Source organism: Balaenoptera borealis, assembly GCF_965194805.1.
Source record: "Balaenoptera borealis genome assembly, chromosome: 3".
NCBI lineage: Eukaryota > Metazoa > Chordata > Mammalia > Artiodactyla > Balaenopteridae > Balaenoptera > Balaenoptera borealis.
In genome coordinates this window covers 160733179-160748269 of record NC_138866.1, presented here as the reverse complement: position 1 = coordinate 160748269, position 15091 = coordinate 160733179, and the positions used below count along the sequence as shown (strand labels likewise).

The window sequence follows — 15091 nt, the reverse complement described above, 5'->3', positions numbered from 1 at the left end:
GCCTGCACATCAAATACAGCTCTTGTTTTAGGCACCGTGACTGCCCCAGTTTTCCTTCAATGGGGAGGAACAGCATACCATAATTTGGATTCTTTCTGAATAGTCCATCTTTAATAACAAACTGGTTTATGGTTTTAAATCATGATTCCCACACTTTGGAATGTTTCTTATAGTCAATCACTCTTATTCTCCTTTCTTTCTTATAACAACAAGAATCTGGCCAGCTAATTGCCAAGGTATCTCTGTTTTTGGAATAGGCATAGGAACTTCTGTTTATCCTGTTCAGAAACTTTTCCTGGGAAACACCCAGGGTCAAGGTTCAATGTCATGGCCAGCTTAGGAGCTGTGAACTCCTACTCGGCTGCTTTGCCTGGGGAGTAACATCCCTTCTGTCTGTGGTTAACTAATGAATGGTAATTAGTTCCCACACTTTTCCTACTGAAAGAAATACTACGACTGGGGTCATAGTAAATGCTGAAGACAAACTCAAGCTGAAAGAACTGGTTGATTTGTGAAATATTTTAAATGTATGAGTAGAAGAGAGAGGATGCCCAGAGTCTTATTACCAGACAAGCAACTATCTGGATGAAGGTTGCATGGGGACTTTGGAAAAGAAGGCGGTAGAAGGGGGTTGGCTGAAGCTGCTGTCAAAAAGATTGAGGTCAGGGCTTCCCTGGTGGCGCAGTGGTTGAGAATCTGCCTGCCAATGCAGGGGACACGGGTTCGAGCCCTGGTCTGGGAGGATCCCACATGCCGCGGAGCAACTAGGCCCGTGAGCCACAACTACTGAGCCTTTGCGTCTGGAGCCTGTGCTCCGCAACGGGAGAGGCCGCGATAGTGAGAGGCCCGCGCACCGCGATGAAGAGTGGCTCCCGCTTGCCACAACTAGAGAAAGCCCTCACACAGAAACGAAGACCCAACACAGCCATAAATAAATTAAAAAAAAAAAACAAAAAAACTTGACCTTTAAAAAAAAAAAAAAAAAAAAAAGATTGAGGTCAGAATTAAGAAGGTCCAAGTATTTTCTCCCATTCTGAGGGCTGTCTTTTCGTCTTGTTTATGGTTTCCTTTGCTGTGCAAAAGCTTTTAAGTTTAATTAGGTCCCATTTGTTTATTTTTGTTTTTATTTTCATTACTCTAGGAGGTGGGTCAAAAAAAAAAGATCTTGCTGCGATTTATGTCAAAGAGCATTCTACCTGTGTTTGCCTCTTAAGAGTTTTATAGTGTGTGGCCTTACGTTCAGATCTTTAATTCATTTTGAGTTTATTTTTTTGTGTATGGTGTTTAGGGAGTGTTCTAATTTCATTCTTTTACATGTAGCTGTCCAGTTTTCCCAGCACCACTTAAAGAGATGGTCTTTTCTCCATTGTATATTCTTGCCTCCTTTGTCATAGATTAGGTGGCCATAGGTGCATGGAAAAGATGCTCAACATCACTAATTATTAGAGAAATGCTAATCAAAACTACAGTGAGGTATCACCTCATACCGGTAAGAATGGCCATCATCAAAAAATCTACAAACAATAAATGCTGGAGAGGGTGTGGAGCAAAGGGAACCCTCATGCCCTGTTGGTGGGAGTATAAATTGATACAGCCACTATGGAAAACAGTATGGAGGTTCCTTAAAAGACTAAAAATAGAACTACCATATGACCCAGCAATCCCACTACTGGGCATACACCCAGAGAAAACCATAATTCAAAAAGATGCATGCACCCCAGTGTTCATAGCTGCACTATTTACAATAGGCAGGACATGAAAGCAACCTAAATGTCCATCAACAGAGGAATTGATAAAGAAAATGTGGTACATATATACAATGGAATATTACTGAGTCATAAAAAAGAAATAGAGACACAGATGTAGAGACACAAATGTATGGATACCAAGGGGGAAAGTGGGGGTGGTGGGAGGAATTGGGAGATTGGGATTGAGATATTTACACTATTGATACTATGTATAAAATAGATAACTAATGGGAACATACTGTATAGCACAGGGAACTCTATTTAATGCACTGTGGTGACCTGAATGGGAAGGAAGTCCAAAAGGGAGGGGCTATATGTATACATATAGCGGATTCATTTTTGCTGTACAGTAGAAACTAATACAACATTGTAAAGCAACTGTACTCCAATAAAAATAAATTAAAAAAGAAGAATTAAGAAGGTGCAGCGACAGGGGAGAAATGCAGGCATGTTACAAAGGCAAGTTGTGCAGTTTTCTCACCAGGAGTTTTGTTTTGTTTTGAGTGGATGGTGTGTTCTCTGACTTGGGGTTGCCTCTCTGGGACCATGCTGAGGTCCTTGAAAATCTCTCATGCTCCCCCCATCCCTTGTCACCTCTGTTCCTTATGGTCAGTAGGTTCTGGTCCACATACCCACGCTAGGTTGACTCTTGGAATCCCCCATGCTTGGCCTGATTTTTAAAAAATATTCTAACCTGAATTCAATGTATTGTTTTTATATTTTAACCAAAATATAACGAATCTATACAGTATATGCTTATTAAGAAAACGGAAAAAATAAAATAAAACCATGTCATTTTTATACTGTGAATTGTGGCACTGCAGTTAATGTAGATGTTTTCATTTGCAAAAAATCTAGTATTTAAGTGATGGAAATAAAATATTTTAAAGATATAAACCAAAAGAGAATATGTAGAACATTTTTTCCCTTTGGTGATGTAGAGCCGTGTAGGTGTGTCCCCGTCTCCTTGGGCAGCCTCGAGGGGAGGACTCTCATGGGAGATGCCAGTTAACTTTGGGGGAGGCTATTTCAAGAAATACCATGTAGCAGTACTGCTGGGTGCTAGGTTGTCTGCAGCTGTGAAGGAAACAAAATACTCTGGCGGACCTTAAGTTCTGGAGAAGGAAGGGGAGGCAGACAGTAAACATACCAGTGTTTAGTCTGTCAGCTGGAAATAAGTGCTCTGGACAGAACGTTGGTGAGGTCAGTAGGAAGGAAAATGACAGTGGCTGGTGGGACAAGAAGAGATGTTTCCTGTGGTGGGGGTAGGATGTCCTCCGGAATAAAGTGCCACCTGAGCAGAGGCCTGAAGGAAGTAAAGGGTAAACCCACGCCTTGGGTATAACTGGGGGAAGAGCGTTCTGAGCAGAGGAAACAGCCTGTGCAAATGTCCTGGAGCAGGAATGTGCTTGCTGTGTTACAGGGCAGCATGGAGGCCAGCACAGTGGAACAGGGAGGAACATTGGAGCTGTGGCCCATGGGCCATGTAGACCGGGGTGAAGACTTTGGCTTTTCCTCCTCAGAGGGTTTTGAGCTGCAGAGTCACTCAGTCATGACCTGTGCTCTGAAGGCATCATTCTGGCTGCTCTGTGGGGAGGCCACATCCACGAGAAGATTGTAGCAATAATCCAGGCGGTGTGGATCAGGGTAGTGGTTGTAGATTTGGCAAAAAAGTGATTGGATTCTGGATTTTGAAGGTGGGTCAACAGGGTTTGCTGGTGGATCTGACATGAGTGTGTTTGTGTGTGTCTTTTGGGGGGTGTTGCTGGGGGAGTTTGAGGGTCGGAGAGAGAGTGTCAGAGCCAGGGGTGACTGCGCAGGTTTTGGCCCGAGCAGCAGGAGAAGCACAGTTATTACAGAGCTGGGAGAGCCTGTGGGCAGAGCACGTGGTGGTGGTGGGGGACCAATAGGCTGTGTTTGACGTGTTAAGTTGGGGTGTTGGTGGAGCCGTCGAGGTGGGCGTTGTGTGTATGAGTCTCGAGTTCAGAGAGGCGACCCGGATAGAGGTATAAGTGGATGTTGCCGGCATACAGCTGGTGTTTGAAGCCGTGAGACTGGATGAGGTCAGTTAGGGGATGCATGTAGGTGGAGAGAATGTCCCAGGACTGTGTGCTGGGATGCTCCAGGGTTTAGGGGGTGAAAAGATGAGGAGGAACAGCAGAGGACACTGAGACATGATGCCCAGTGAGGTAAGATGAGCAAGAGAGCTTGATGGCTCAGAAGCAAGGTGTCTTGGTCAGTTGGGGCTGATTTAACAAAGTGCCATAAACTGGGTGGCTTATAAGCAACAGATATTTATTTCTCACTGTTCTGGAGGCTGGAAGTCTGAGATCAGGGGGCCAGCATGGTTGGGTTCTGGGTTGCAGACAGCCCACTTCTCTCTGTGTCCTGTCTTGGTGGAAAGGACACCAAGAGAGGTGTCCTCACCTCTCAGTGGGGGAGCTCTCTGGTGTCCCTTTTCTAAGGGCACTAATCTCATTCATGGGGGCTCCACCATTATGACCTAATCACCTCCCAAGGCCCCACCTCCAAATACCATCACACTGGGGGTTAGAATTTCAACATATGTATTTTTTTGGGGAGGGCGGGGCATAAGCATTCAAAACATAACACTAAGTGAAGAATGTTTCAAGAAGGAGAGAGTGATCTTATCCAGTGCTCTTAATTACATCAAATACATAAATGATTGGGAATTGACCATTGGGTTTGGCAGTATGGAAGACATTGGTGATCTTAAACTACTACCTACTTAATCTTTTACACTCTGTTTTGTACTCTGCAAGTCTCGCCCCACTTGCTTCATGGTACTTGCTTAACCTGCTTCCAAATAGTTGTGCCCTGGCATCAGGCAATTCTGTTCTTTTACATCCTTTGCCCTTGGATTTGACAGATGAGAAATTGATCTCTGAATTGTGCCATATAGAGTTCTCAGAGCAGAAAGATCTTAAGGGAAGAAATGTGTGAAGGAGTGAGGTTATATGTTGGGATTATTCTCCAGTTGGCAGACCTGTAGTTTAGATGTCATTCCACCTCTGTGATTTTGAGTTGTCAGTGACTGTTGTCATTTAGACACACAAAATGTGTTTTAAAAAAAAACCTTAAAATTCAATAATAGTTTTTTGCTAACAGGTTAAGAAAATTTACAGGTCAATAATAATGTCCTCATAGAATGTAGGGATGGAAAGGACTTAAAACTACAATAGCTAGATACAAAATCTATATTCAAGAACATATTTTCCAGGGGCTCCATTTTGCCAAGAAGCTCTGTTTTCTAGTACTTCAGAGACAGAATCTCAGTGTTTTTATAGGACTCATTGGTAGAAGAGAGTTTATGTTTTATTAGTCTTCACACACATGGCAGGTTTAGAGAATTTAACCAGCTCTGGGGCTGTGTTTTATATTCAGGCATGACTCTTAGGTCACTGAGTTTGTCCATTACTTGTAGAATGCCTGCAAGCTATTGGCACTCACAGTTGGACCTGACTCATTATGTATGAATCATGCCTCTTCTCTTGAAGAACATGTTCTGAATCTTCTTGAACTTGACTTTAATAAGGGGAATTTCATTGCATGTCATAAATATGTCAGATCTCAATGTTGAATGCTTACAGAATTATTTCATTTCTTTTCTCGTGTTATTGTTCATATTAGGCACGCACACACTTTCAGTGAGATGTATTTAAAGATGATACCTTTTTAATGATTATAATTAGCATGCTTATCAGATTTGAATCTCTTAAGAAAGTAATACTCAGTTGTGTATTTTCACAGAGTATTACTCTTTAAAAAATTTCATTCTAAGGCAAATAACATTTAATGAGGTGTAGTTGTTGGCAAACAGGAGTTTTATTTTTTCAAACATTTGTTTAAAATTTGCTTCCCTAGTAATATAAATCTTTTAAAGTATACGAGAAGTAGTTTTGAGAAATCTGATCCAGAATCTAAGAGTTTTTTTTGAGCAATTGTGTTTTACGTCCTTGATTTCTGAAATAATTGGTGTTTTGCATCTGTTTTATTCTCTTAATTATATAATACATGTGTTTGGAGGAGTTATTGTTCTAAAATGGAACTTTTATGCATAAGATGTGAGTTAACGGAAATCTGCCTGTTACAAATGTACTCTTTAATATATTTGCCACCAACTGTGATAGGTCTGCTTACTCTGTTTGAGTCTTTTCTTGTTGAATGAGGATGAGAATAAATAGTTCATTGGAGTTTTGGAAGCACTAACTGAGATGCTGTGTGTGAAAGAGTGCTTGGTACGTAATGAACACTTAGTAGGTGTTTTTGTAATCAGAACTGTAGTGTCTCATACCCGTTGGGTTGGAGAAAGGTGAGAAGTTGTTTCACTTTGGAAAGCTGTGTGGGGAGCATTTATTGGGGCCTCTGTGCTGGGTGCTGGGATCAACAGTGATGATAAGAAAGAGCATGTTGTCCTCAGGGAACTCAGTCTACTGACTTATATCATAGCCGTGTTTTAATATGGTATCGTCTCTGAAATTGTTCTTTTTAAATTTAATTTTTATTTTATAGTGGAATATAGTGGATTTACAATGTTGTGTTAGTTTCAGTTGTACAGCGAAGTGAATCAGTTATACATATACATATATCCACTCTTTTTAGATTCTTTTCCCATATAGGTCATTACACAGTATTGAGTAGAGTTCCCTGTGCTATACAGTAGGCCCTTGTTGTTTATCTGTTTTATATGTAGTAGTGTGTGTATGTTAATCCCAAACTCCTAATATATCCCTCCCCCCCACCTTTCCCCTTTGGTAACCATCAGTTTGTTTTCTAAGTCTGTAATCATTCTCAATCTTTCTGGGGTCATAGACTACTTTGAGAATCTGATGAACTCAATGAAACTTCTTGGAAGAGGCCTTCAACACACACGTGCACACGCACACACAAGCACACAATTTTGTATTCAATTTTATGAGCTCATTTATTCACTGTGCTCAATTTCATGAACTCCATGAAGGCAGTCACTCACCGTAAGTTAAGAATCTTTGCTTTGGGGATATAATAACTGGTCAATCTGAGACTTTGGTAATGAGCTTGTCTAAGATGAGGGGATTGACCTGGCTGCCAGGCTTTTGGTTGAGTGACGTTGCCAGCAGTCCAAATGTGGCAGCCCAAGAGATGGAAAAGCCAAGCATGAGCTGGACCAGAGTCATATGTGAAGGGTGGGTCTCGGTCTCCAGCATCTCTTTTGGGGCTGCTCCAGAAAGGTGAGTGGAGACATAGTGGTCTGGCTTTGCAGCAAGGCTCTGAGTAGAAGCTCAAAGTAGTAATTTACATTTTCCTGATGATGTATGATGTGAGCATTTTTTCATAAGCTACTTACCACATGTATTCCTTTTTGGTGTGGTATCTGTTAAATCATTAAAAAATTTTTTAAACCATTTTTAAATCAGGTTGTTTAAGAGCTCTTTGTATATTTTGGATAACTGTCCTTTGCAAATATTTTCTCCCAGTCTGTGGCTTGTTTTCTTATTCTATTGATAATGTGTTTTGGGGAACAGAAGTTTTAAATTTTAATGAAGTCCAATTTATCAGTTACTTTTTTTAATGGATAATATCTTTGGTGTTTTATCTAAAAAGGCATCACCATATGCAAGATCATCTAGGTTTTCTCCTATGTTATCTGCTAGGAGTTTTATAGTTTTGCATTTTATATTTAGGTCCATTTTGAGTTAATTTTTTGTTGTTGCTGTCTGTGTTGGGTCTTCGTTGCTGTGTGCGGACTTTCTCTAGTTGTAGCGAGCGGGGGCTACTCTTTGTTGCAGTGCATGGGCTTCTCATTGTGGTGGCTTCTCTTGTTGCAGAGCATGGGCTCTAGGCACGTGGGCTTCAGTAGTTGTGGCGCACGGGCTCAGTAGTTGTGGCTTGCAGGCTGTGGCGCAAGGGCTCAGTAGTTGTGGCGCACAGGCTTAGCTGCTCCGCGGCATGTGGGATCTTCCCAGACCAGGGATTGAACCCATGTCCCCTTCATTGGCAGGCAGATTCTTAACCACTGTGCCACCAGGGAAGTCCTGAGTTAATTTTTGTGAAGGGTAATTTTTTGTGTGAGGTCTGTGTATAGGTTCGTTTTTTGCGTGTAGATGTTCAGTTGTTTCAGCATCATTTGCTGAAAAGATATTTTTGCTCCATTGTATTGTCTTTTCTCCTTTGTCAAAGATCAGCTGACTGTGTATATGTATGTCTATTTCTGGGCTCTCTGTTCTGTTCCATTGATATATTTTTCTGTTCTTTTGACAGTACCGCACTGTCTTGATTACAGTAGCTTCATAGTAAGTCTTGAAGTCAGGTAGTCTCAGACCTCCCACTTTGTTCTCCTTCAGTATTGTATTATTGTATTGGCTATTCTGGGTTTTTTGCCTCTCTGCATAAACTTTAGAGTCAGTTTTTCAATATCCACAAAATAACTTGCTGGGGTTTTGATTTGCATTGCATTGATCTGTAGAGCAAGATTGCAAGAACTGACATCTTGGTAAAATTGAGTCTTCCTATCCATGAACAAGAATATCTGTTCATTTATTTAGTTCTCCCCTGATTTCATCATAATTCCCTCTTGCTCAGGGGAGGTCAGTCTTTTGTTCTATTTGAGCCTTCAACTGATTGGACGAGGCCCACCACATTTAAGGAGGGCAATCTGCTTTACTCAAAAGTCCACCAGTTTAAATGTAAATCTCATCCCAAAACATCCTCTTGTTAACAGGATAATGTTGGACCAAATATCTGGGCACTGTGGTCCAGCCAAGTCAACACATAAAATTAACCATCACGGACAGTAATGTGAAAGCTGTTGAAAAATAGACTGACTCACGTAATTAGATATATACAAAGGGCATGTGAATTTCAACTTTTTTGCAAGCTGCTTTCTTTTTAAAACATTCCCCTAAGGGGATCATTGGGAAAAATTTGAATGGAAACTATTTAGCTGCAGCAAAGAAGGTAACTTTACAGAAAGAAATAAGTCATGTATGAGGGAGAGAGAGATACCTATGAAAATAAAATCTTTAACAAGCAACTGTCTTATTCCATTGAATTCAGAGCCCTGGACCTTTGTGCTATGTCAGTTCAGTCTTGACTGTTTCTCTGCAGTGATAGCCAATAAAAGACCTGTAGGAAATTTTTCCTAGTAGAGAGAAAAAATAGTTGCTGACTCTTTGGAAGGGTATTCTTTAAAAGCAGGAAAATGTTTAAAGCAATAGCAGAAATGTCTATAAAGTGAGATATTGACAGCTAGAGAAGAATTGAAGGGAAATGTGCAAGAATGAGAGACATTCCGTATTTTATTGGATAAAAGTCTTTAACCAGCAAACAGTGATAAGGTTTTAAATTTCTTCTAATAGTTTTAGAGGCTCTTTATCTTCTAGGCTCCTAAAGATATGATGCAGAGTAATATGAGTTATACCTTGAGAATGTCATAAATAGTTCTTATCTTTATGGCTTTTGTTTTGTAAATTATGGCTGTTTATAGGGCTCAGAGGTCCTGGGGAACTTCAGAGAAAGCAGTTGGTCCCTTGGGGATTAAGCTATGGATATATAGTACCTTGTATTTCTTTAATCTCTGGGTGATGCCCTTGTCTGAAATGAACAGTATCAGTGTTGCCTAATGCAGTAATACCATGTACTCACCCAGAAGGAGAACTCAAGAGAAATACTAAATTTCTGTCCTATCTCATAAGGTGTTTAATGCTGACTCAATTAAATGAATGATCTCTCGCTTTCTGGGTTATGTGTGCCGAAACTAAAATCTTAAACAGTAACTTACATCATATGTAAGCAGTTACGAGCCAGGCAAATATTGGGTTGGCCAAAATTTTCTTTTGGGTTTTCCATAAGATGCTGCAAAAACCCGCACGAACTTTTTGGCCAACCCAATAAAAGAAGAAACAAAAAACAATGGAAGTTCCTTTATGAATGCTTGTGGTGTTCTATGGTGCTAAATCATATTTTATCGAAAGGTCTGTGTAATATCCATGGTAACGGTTGTTCCTAATCTGAATTCAACAAGTTCTCTTTCATCCAAAGATTAGTTAAAAAACAGACACAATTTATAAAACCATCTAACCTGTCAGTCCTTCCCTCCTGTGATAACATTTTATTAAACACCTACTATGTGCAGTTGTTATAGTTATAGGTATATAGTAGTAAGGCAGTGATATGATGACTCCTAGGCTCACGGAGTCGTCAGGTGGGGACTCATTACACAAATGAGTATGAACATGTCATTATAAATTGTACTAAGTCTAGGAAGGGAGAGAATGTGGGATTCCAGAAGAGAACACAGTTTATCATGGAAATTAGGGAAGATCAGGGAGGATGTGAGATGAGGAGGGGTTGGTTGGGGTGAGATGGGGGAAAGTGTTTCTATGCAGAAGGAAGAGGATGTGCAGAGCCCTAATGCAGCCCTTTGGAAGAGATGGGTTTAGAGAAAACCAGCATAGAGAGCAAAGGGAAGAAGAGTGGAGTGGCCCCAGTGATGCAGGATGTTGAGCCTGGCTTAGGAGTTAGAAATTTATTCCCAGATTCAGTGTCTGGGCAACATGATCTCATGCCTTGTTTTAAAAGGCTCATGCTGAATATCATATACAAAGTTAAGACCTCTGCTATATCTAATGAAGAATTAATATCTACCATAAATAAGGAGCTCCTACAAATCGGCATTTAAAAAAGAAAAAGGTATCTCTGTAGAAAAATACATGAAGAGTAAGTTCCCAGAAAAGAAATCTGAATTGTCATCATGTTTTGATACTAAGCCTCCCTGATATCAATAAAGTCAAAACTAAAAAATCAGTTTCATATGCTTGAGATTGGTAACAAAATTAGAGAAGTCTGAGAATATAAAATACTGGCAAGAATGGGGGGAAATGGGAACTTTTATATACTGATGGTCATTGTTCAAATTGCAAGCATAATTTTGGAGGGAAGTTTGCTGATATCTAGTAAATCCTTTGCTATTCTACTCCCAGGAATTGATCCTGTGGAATGTCTCCTGTAAAATTTAATGGCCTAGTCTCAGCCTTACTCTTCCTTGTCCTATCAGCAGCGTTTGACACAGTTGATCATTCTCTTCTTGGTGGTAGTTCTGGGGGGTGAAGTTGAAGGGGCTGAACAGTGAGTGAAGAGTTAAGTCTTCTTTGCTAAGTTTGGTTTTGGAGGGGAGCAGGGAGGTAGGGGATTGTCAGACAAGTGAGTTCGAGGGCTTTTTTTTAAAAAAAAAAAAAAAAAAAAGGATGAGTGATTCCAGAGCTTGTGGATGATGGTTTAGCCCAGTGTTTTTCTTTCCCCAGCAGTTATAAGTCTAGTCGCTGTAGTTTTAGAGGGGCCCAGGTGGTGAGGCTGAGTGAGGACAGAGGATGGGAGGGTCGAAGGACTCAGAGTGTGTGGACCTGGGCTGGGCAAGATTGGGAGTGGGTGGATTTTTTAAAATTTTATTGGAGTATAGTTGATTTACAATGTTTAGTTTCAAGTGTACAGCAAAGTGATTCAGTTATACCTACATATATATCTATTCTTTCTCATTTTCTTTTCCCATATAGGTTATTCCTATATTACATATAGGAATAAAGAGTAGAGTTCCTTCTGCTAGACAGTAGGTCCTTGTTGGTTTGGAAGTGGGTGGTTTTAAAGGAAGCAGAACAGGCATGGCAGTGGGTCCCTTAAGGCAAGTGCCACCTCACCTCTTGTGTGTCCCTGACAGGGACATTCCGTGCTGCTCCTCCAAATATTACGTAATCCCCCCAAATCCCCTCAACCATCCATTCCTGCAAATAGATATGTAGGGAGGTACTTGCCTTATTTAAACAGGCAAAATAAAATATAAGAAGAGCTTATTAGAATCAATTCATTCTTCAGTAAGTTGTGACTTGCATAAATTGTAGGAATAATTTAACTGAGAAGTGAAGTTGCAGAGCGACTGCTTAAGCCAGATTTGGAGTATAGTGGTAATGACATCTGGTTTGAATGAATGCTGAGTTCTGTGATTATCTCAAGTGGGCTGTTTTACTTGTTTGTATGTGCTTTTGTGTATAACATAAAGAGCAAGTTTGATTTGGATGTGGAGAAAATGTACAATAGACTTTGGGAACTATAGTGTGCTCTGTAGTGTCAGTTTAAAATTACGTATAAATAGCTGTGTGTGTACACATTCATATTGATGTAAGCACTGTGTCATCTATTCACAGCTGATCTCACTCTCCTAAAAAGTATCAGCAAGTTACTGTCTCCAATAATGATCTTTGTGCATGGGGTAGCCTGTATATTGTGTTAAGACTATTATTTCTAAGTTTAACCAGAGAGATTGCATTTCACTACCATATAGCAGGTGATCAACTGTATAATAATGTGAAGAAGCAGGAATAGAAGATAAAAGTGAATTGGATTCCCATAATGGTTTATACTAGGAATCATTTTCCATGAGGTAGATTATAATTTTAAAAAATTTTTATTGAAGTATAGTTGATTTACAGTGTTGTATTGGTTTCAGATGTACAGCACAGTGATTCAGTTACACCTATATATATATCTGTTCTTTTTCAGATTCTTTTCCCTTGTAGGTTATTAGAAAATATTGAGTAGAGTTCCCTGTGCTATACAGTAGGTCCTTGTTGATTATTTTATATATAGTAGTGTGTATATGTTAATACATTTTTCGTAGATTCCACATATAAGTGGTATCATATGATATTTGTCTTTCTCTTACTTGCTTCACTTAGTATGATCATCTCTAGGTTCATCCGAGATTATTATTATTTTTTGTGCCAGTTTGTCAGTGTTTCATGATGTGATCATGATGGCAAAATTAACATTAACATCCAAGTTAGGGAGGGGCGGGTAAGAGATTAGAAGGCAAAAAAGTCACCCATTTTTGAAAATTCTGGAAGGAATTTTTATTCTAATTATAATTTTTCAAATTAATAAAATATTAATATGTGATTTTATACTCATGGCCATCATTTTGTATCCATTGATTTGGTGTACAGGTTTATTCAAAGTTAAATTTGAATTGCCAGAAATTGTTAGCCTGTAGTTAAAACATCACTTGGAGACATTTCATATAAGTTCTTCTGAAAGAAAACTTAGTATGTTATACAAACATTGGAATGCATTAAAGAAGGAATGATTGGCTACATTATCAAAGAATACTTCACTTTTTACAAGGGTTGATACTTTACCACTTGAGTAATAACTGCTAGGAAGCTTATATTTATTTTCTCATTTAATCCATACAACCATCCAATGAAGTAGCTGCCATTAAAAGTCACATCTGACCCCATGATAAGCTAGTTTCAACAAAAGATAACTTCTTATCTATTCCCAGTATTGAGGAAATCTCTAAGCAATGTGTAGAATATTAAGTAGCAAAGGCCTTTCTTTTTAAGGGATAAATTAAATCATTTATGCAGAAATACTGACCAACGTTTTAATGAGTATGGCATGAATGTTAAACGTTCTAATTATGTAGAATATTCTGAGGTCAACTTATTTTTTCTGTTTCAACCTAAGGTTTTCATTGTCTCCATCATTTGCTTCCAACAATTCTTAGATAATTTCTTTGTTGAATTCTGTTCTTCGGAGCGAAATAATAATAATATTTCTTTTTGCAATTATACAAGTATATTTATATAATGGAAAGAGGTCTGAAACTTTGAATTGAAACTTTTCCTCCATTCTGTGTAAGTTCTAAGGAATGTGTGTGTATGTGTATTTTTGTGCGTGTATATATGATTTTTATGACATTCTTCACATGTTATATCTTAATTGAGGCTGTATTTATTATTAAAGACAGAAGTACTTCTGTCTATATGTTTGAACCCCAGTAGTATGTAATGTGGTCCACTGCACTTAGTAGGAGCTTATCAGTCCTGTCCAATCATTTTATGATCTATTCTTTTGTTTGTAGGAACAATTTAATTTGAACCCTATGTGAAATATTAGTACAGATTCTTTCCTTTAAAAATCTCCAAGGGAGGGCTTCCCTGGTGGTGCAGTGGTTGAGAGTCTGCCTGCCAATGCAGGGGACACGGGTTCGAGCCCTGGTCTGGGAGGATCCCACATGCCGCGGAGCGGCTGGGCCCGTGGGCCACAATTACTGAGCCTGCGCGTCTGGAGCCTGTGCTCCGCAACAAGAGAGGCCGCGATAGTGAGAGGCCCGCGCACTGTGATGAAGAGTGGCCCCCACTTGCCGCAACTGGAGAAAGCCCTCGCACAGAAACGAAGACCCAACACAGCCATAAATAAATAAATAAACAAATACTTTAAAAAAAAAAAACTCCAAGGGAGAGAACTCTACAGTCTTTTATTCTTAATAGTATGTGTAAGTGCTTCCATTTATAATTCAGGATTCTCTGTTGCCTCATTCTTTAGCAAACTCTGTGTTAAAGAATCTTTTCCCGATAAGTCAAAGGCTGCTGCCTCACATTTTGTGACGGCCCAGTTCTCTGGTGAGCTGGGAGTAGCTGTGGATTGAACAGTCTTATTTATCTCTCTTTCCTCCAGAGACCCCATTAAAGTGATAGTAAAGGAATAACAAATACATAAACCAATAACAGAAAGAACTGAAGAGGCACCAGCGCAGAAAGGAAATTTCACGTTTCTGGTGGCCTGAAAGCTGATGAAGGCTTGGTGACCGCTGATGCTTGGTTGGTAGGGGCTGCCGCAGCCCTGGACACACGTGGAGGCTGCAGCTGAGGGGGCCCTGGGATCCCCCACAGGCACCGGACTTTGGATTGAATGCGGGGTGGGTGGGTGGGAGTCCCGCGTGGGGCTGAGAAGCACAGGGTTGAACGGGATGCTTGTAATTGGAGCATCTCCCAGGCTCTGTCTCTCCTACCCCTGGGCACAACCAAGGACCAGAACCCACAGGCTCCTCCCTCAAGCTCATCTCTGAAGAAATGGGCAGAACTGACCGGGGAGAAGCAGGGAATCTAGTTTGGGAGTTTGCTTCACAGAGGGGAGTTGCTTAGTGCCCACTCTGAGTCAAAAACCTCTGTTCCAGGACACGAATCTCACTTTCAGGCTTTCTCTAGTGTCCAATTTAAGTATGATGCACGACTAAAGGCCACCAGTCACCCCAGGACAGCCTCTGATACAGGAGAGAAAGAGACAGATAAAAAAACAAAAAACCCATAGGAATCAGAGGATCCAGGGCACAGAAGAGGAGAATATCCTCTAATTACTATAATGAGGGGTTTTGAAAAATGGCATCTGGTAAGAAAAATGTTTAGAGGAAAGGAACAACCAAAGAGCAAGAAAGAACCATTTCAAATGAAGAACATGACTCATACAATGGATTCAAAGAAGGGTTGGTAGAAAGTGAGTTGAGGAAATGG

At 40.1% G+C, this 15091-nt stretch overlaps 1 protein-coding gene across 8 annotated transcripts in view; it reads left to right on the top strand.

The window, feature by feature from the left end:
- Positions 1-15091, top strand: part of SFMBT2 (Scm like with four mbt domains 2) — a 223070-nt gene that overhangs the window by 90278 nt on the left and 117701 nt on the right. The window lies entirely within an intron of this gene.